The sequence below is a fragment of the Tursiops truncatus genome, chromosome 8 (genome assembly GCF_011762595.2).
Source record: "Tursiops truncatus isolate mTurTru1 chromosome 8, mTurTru1.mat.Y, whole genome shotgun sequence".
In the NCBI taxonomy this organism is placed as follows: Eukaryota; Metazoa; Chordata; class Mammalia; order Artiodactyla; family Delphinidae; genus Tursiops; species Tursiops truncatus.
Genome location: NC_047041.1, coordinates 22,871,711 through 22,877,710, shown reverse-complemented (window position 1 = coordinate 22,877,710; position 6,000 = coordinate 22,871,711).

The window sequence follows — 6,000 nt, the reverse complement described above, 5'->3', positions numbered from 1 at the left end:
GGAGCTTAGCCTTAGGCTTGCACTCAACTAATGAGGCTGGCCATGGCATCGGATTCTCAGGCCCCATCCTTTCCTTGTACATGAAACTCCTTTCATAGTTTAATGGCAACCAGTGTTTTTCAGACAACTTCTGCCAGCAGCACTGGAGGGAAAGGAAGGAAGACCTCAGTCTTTGTCATATGGCTGACTCCTACTTATTGTACAATATTCAACCAAAATGGCATTTCTTCAGAGAGACTGTGACCACCCACCCACTCCAGTCCCTACCAGAGTGTGTTGGTTCCCCCTTTTACAGACTACACAGCACCCTACACCTCTCCTTCACAATACTTGTCACAACTGGAATTGATTAATTTTTAAAAACTATCTATCACTCCCATTAAATTGTAAGCTTAATAAAGGCAGGGACCAGGTCTGTGTTGCTGCCATGATCACCAGCACCAAGTAAAGTTTTTGCCACATAGAAAGTACTCAACAAATATTTATACAACTAATGAATTGAGAAAAGCTTTGCAGTTGTATCTAGAACCCCAAGAAAGGAATAAGCTCAACAACTGTCAACATTTTTTCTTTATCCAAAAATTCCCATCACTACTCTCAGAGACTATTCTCCTTGAGCATTTTTATGATCAATTCTCAGAAGATTCTGAGGTCAGAAGGTGGGATCTCCTTTAATGGAAGATCATTCCAAAGAAAGAATGACTAATTTTATTTTGCCAGTTAACTAGTTTCTCTGAACAATGCCTCTGGGTTTCCTGGAAGACCTATGGAAGGTATAAGAAATGAACATCTTAGGGCTTCCCTGGTGGCGCAGTGGTTGAGAGTCTGCCTGCCGATGCAGGGGACACGGGTTCGTGCCCTGGTCTGGGAGGATCCGACATGCTGCAGAGCGGCTGGGCCCGTGAGCCATGGTCGCTGAGCCTGCGCGTCCGGAGCCTGTGCTCCGCAACGGGAGAGGCCACAACAGTGAGAGGCCCGCATACCACAAAAAAAAAAAAAAAAAAACAAAAAAAAAAAAACAAAAGAAGAAATGAACAGCTTAAAGTCTGATGGTTCAGTCAAACCAGCAAGCTGTTTTCAGCTGAGTCTGTAATAGCAAACCAGAAAGGTAACTGACAATTTAAGAGAATTATGACTGGACTAACTACAAGTCCCGAGACAGTCATACTGTGGTACCATAAGCCTTCCAGAGACGTAAAACCCCAAGATCTTTCGAAGCTAGAGGCTTACAGAATTTTAATTAAAAAAAATAAGTAACAGCTGTTTTGCCCTGCTGTGGGCATGTAACTGACCATTCCCCCAACACACTCTAAAACAACTTTTTCTATTATTTGCTCAAAGCCAAAGAGTTGTAATAAAATGTCTTTCTTCCTCAAAGTATGAGACCAGATATAGAAAAGTAACAAGTAAAACTTGGAATCTTTTTACACATATTAGCGTTAATTATTTCTCTAGCAATATGAGACCAAAGTCCCTATAGGGTCTAACTAAGTAAACACTATACTTATTACTACCAAAATGCAGGACATGGTTCCAGACCTGCTTCCCAGCTCATAAAAAGGCTTGCTGAAACTTCACTGTGTAAGGTTGAGTTTAGTCAAAATTAACATACCTACTGACCTCAGACCCTTATGAAAAGAAAGATTTATTAGAATATTAGACCATAATTTTAATTCAGGTTATATAAATACATAAAATTTCGCATATCTTTTATATTTTAACACGTTGAAAGTGGCATCTTACATAGTTAGAAAAGGCTGCTAGGGTTGAGAGAAGAGATATCATTAAAGAGAGTTGGTACTTCTTATAGGCTGACTTTCATGTATCTGAAGAATATGGTACAGAAAATAAATAAAGCCTAATCCCATTTTGCTATCTTTTATACTTTTTGTGCTCTAGATCCTGGGAAAATTCATTCAGCTCTGCTTCCTTTTTTTTGAGATGTATAACTGCTATTAGCATGAAACAGGGAGGAAAAGCAAGGCTAATGCATCTCATTTTCCCATAAAAATTTCCCTCAGAGGAGTAAAAGGATGTCTCCCCATCTTGCATACAGAAATAGTCTTTGCAAGTCTCTATGAAGTTCCCCTACCTAATGAGATCTGAATATTGCACCAACTAGTATAAGTAATTCTTAGCTCTTGGGTCTTATTCTGCAAATTAATAGTATTTTTAGTTCCAATAGTCCCTTCTTAGTGAAATAGCTCATACTGTTGACATTGGAAATAAAAAAAACACTGCTTTCATTATAAACTCTTTCATTTAATAAACATTTAATCAGCGCAGCACTAGGCATTGTGGTAATAGAAAATCTAACAAAGAGAGGACTTCCATTTACATCCAAAATAGAGGGACCATAAATACCCTCTTGAATAAACCAAAAATATGGACAATACAAATCACACAATGGTTTGAAGACACTGGACATCAGACAATAAAGGATAGTGATCCCTGTGAGATGGGAAACATATGAGGTGAGACCTATAATTGCCTCATCTTAATGCCTTGAAAGAATTTCCAGGCTGCAGCGTCAAGAAGGGGAAATCAGGAAGAACCTGGAAAACTCCCTGTGTTGGCAAAATGAAGCTGAAAGTCCAGAAAGGCCAAGATGGTTAGAATTCATAGGACAGCATATCAGAAATCAGAGATACCTAGAGATCTACAGAAAGTCCCCTTCAAGTATTCAGTAAAGCACTTATTTATGCATACCTGTGAAAAACAATCTGTGACTGGGGAAAGAACTACCTGAAAGGAATAGGAATAACTGTGTCCAGTGCTCACATATGGCTAGGACTAGTGCCTATTACCACAGCCAGACTGGAAATCTTTATGACTCATGGGGCATGGTATAGAATGCACAGAAGGGTCCTGCCTCAAGAGTGGAAAACAGTCCTGGTCTGAGAAATTCTATGGTTCTTCTTAATAAATCTTAAAAAGATATGAAAGGATCAAATTGTTTAAAGTAACTTAGCTGCATTTCAGAACAAATCTCAAGAATATTTATAGGAATACAAAAATATCCACCATGTGAGAAGCTAAAATCCACAATGTTTGTCCTCCAATAAAAATTGACGGTTACACAAAGAAGCAGGAAATAAGATTCTCAATGAAAATAATCAATTCAGTGAAACTAACCGAGCAGTGACACAGAGTTTAGACTTAGCAGACAAGGACATTATGGAATAACTTTATTGCATATATTTGAAAATTTAAGTAAAGAGAGATTATAGAACCTAAATAAAACTTTTGTAGATGAAAACTACAAAGTCAGAGATTTTAAAAATGCAGATTTTACACTGCAGAAGAAAATATTAGTGAACTTGAAGACATATCAAGAGAAGCTATCCTAAATAAAACAAGAGTGAACAAAAAAGGTTTCTAATCAAACAGTACATTGGTGACCTGTAGAACAACTTCAGTTCACCTAACATATAGGTAAGTGGAGTCCCAAAGAATAGGGGAAAGGTGGGGGATAGAAAAAATATTTGAAAAAATATATAGAATAGCTAAAAGTTTTACAAACTTGTTGAAAACTATAAATCCACAGGCCCAATAATTCCAAAAACAGGGAACAGGAATATTTAAAATAAATAAAATAAAACTGATTGATATAATCTTGAAAAAAAATCTACACCAAAGCACATCATAATCAAATTGCTAAAAACTAATAATAAAGAAAAATATCTTAAAAGCAGCCCTAGGAAAAAAAAAGACATTATGTACTAAGGAGCAAAGATTAAGATGACAGCACATTTCTCACTGCAAATAATGTAAACAAGAAGACAGTGGAGCAATATCTTTAAAATACTGAGTGAAAAAAATTGATTTGAAAAAATCTGAAAGACAAAAAGAATTCTTTAACCAGCAAAAATATTATTCAGAAGTGAGAGTGACATAAAGAATTTTCCAGACATAAGAAAGTAGAAAAAAATTCATCACTGACAGAACTACACCACAAGTAATGTTAAAGGAAGTCCTTCAGACAGAAGGAAAATTATACCAAGTGGAATTATAAATCTGTATAAAGAAATAAAGAACACTGGAAATAATAACTACTAAGAAATATACACAATTATTTTGTTTATATATCTTTAAAAGATAATTGACTAAAATAACAACAATGAGCATAGTGTGGGATTTATAGTATGTATAAAAATTAAATGTGTCAAATAAATAGCACATAGGCTGGAAGGAAAGATTTAGAAGTATAACTATTGTAAGGATTTTACTCTGTAATGAATGTGGCATATTATCATTTAAACAAACTTCGATATGTTAAAGATGTATACTATAAACTTTAAGAACCTAGAAAAATAAAAGCCAATTAAAACTAAATAGAAAATGAAAAATAATAAAAGTTGAGATAAAATCAATGAAATAAAAAAAGACACACTGCACAAAGGAAAAAAAAATAGAGAAAGCCAATAAAACCAAAAGCTGTTTCTTTAAGAAGGAATATACATATATATATATGATAATTCATTGTAACCAAACAAGTTTTATCCTAGGAATGCAAGGCTGGTTTGACATTCAAAAACCAATATTATTAAGGAAACAAATAAACAAACAAATCAGTTTCTAGTTATGTTCTCCCTCCCTGTGCCATGGTCCAGAAACTTCCTCAATGCAGAAATCCAAGGTAATCAAAAGATTCATTTTATGTATTTCCTTTCTCTCATTCACAGTTCTACATTGCCTGATTAATGTCTGAAAATAATTGTTTTCTAGTTGTTTATGTTTAGAGGTTAAGCTCAATCCTTATTACTATATATAATATTTATAAACATATTTCTCACTTTGTCTTTAATTGTAGATGTTATACATTTTTTTCAATAGACAACCAAGTGATATGTGTAATTAAACTTCAGTGTAAATACTGACATTTGGATTTAAGTGTACCAAATTTTTAGAAAAATTTTCTTAAAATTTTCCATGTTTTCCTGTGTTCTTGCCTTTTCTTTTGGATCAATCAAGTATGTCTTATTCATTATTTCTCCTCTATCAAACCTTAGTTTTATATTCCTGTATAATTATTTTAATGGTTATTCTAGAAATTACAGAATACATCACTGATTTACTGCAGTCTACCTTCTTATTACTTTTACCATTGCTCAAACAGTTAAAGAAAAATTAACTCCCTTTCTTTGCTTTCAGAGTTTATGATATTGTTATCATAATTTCTACATATGTTATAAACCCAGAAGACATTATTTTTTTCTTGTAAATAGTTAGCATTCTTTTATATCAACTCACAGGTTTAATTATTCTAGTAATCTTTATTTTTTTCAGTAATTTTGTAGTTCCACCTTGAATCATTTTTTGTTCAGTCTGAATAATAGATATTCTGGTGATAAAATTTCAGCTTTTTACCCTAAAAATGCTTTTACTTTCCCTTTATTCTAAAAGGATTTTTTGCTATTTATAAATTCTAGGTAAGCAGTTCTTTTTCACTTACTTTAACTGTCTTTTTATTGTCTTTGGCTTCCATCATTTTTGTTGATAAGTCAGCTCTAATATTTTTTATTGCTTACAGAAAATGTTGTCCATTGTCTCTTCAAATATACCTTTCTCCCCATTTTCTCTTCTCTGTCCTTCTGGGGCTCTAATTACACACATCTTAGACTTTTTGACTATATCCCACATGTTTCTCAAGCTCTCTTCGATTTCTTCCATTCTAGTTCCCTCTGTGCTATGATGTGGTTTTTTCTATGTCTGTGTTTGAATTCATTAACCACGCCTTCAACCATGTCCAGTCTGGTTTTTGACTTAAGGAGTTTTGATTTAATATATTGTAAACTTTTAATTACTTAATGTCTATTTAATTCTTTTTTCAAAATTCCTATTCTCAGTTTAAGTATCTAGTTATTCATCTGTTGTCTTTCCCTTTTCCACTATTTTCTTGACCATATTTATCACATCTGACCTATATGTATCTTTGCTTTTGATGTACAGTTTTACCTTGATTATCAACCAGATATTTTTGGCTCTTGTATGTTTGCT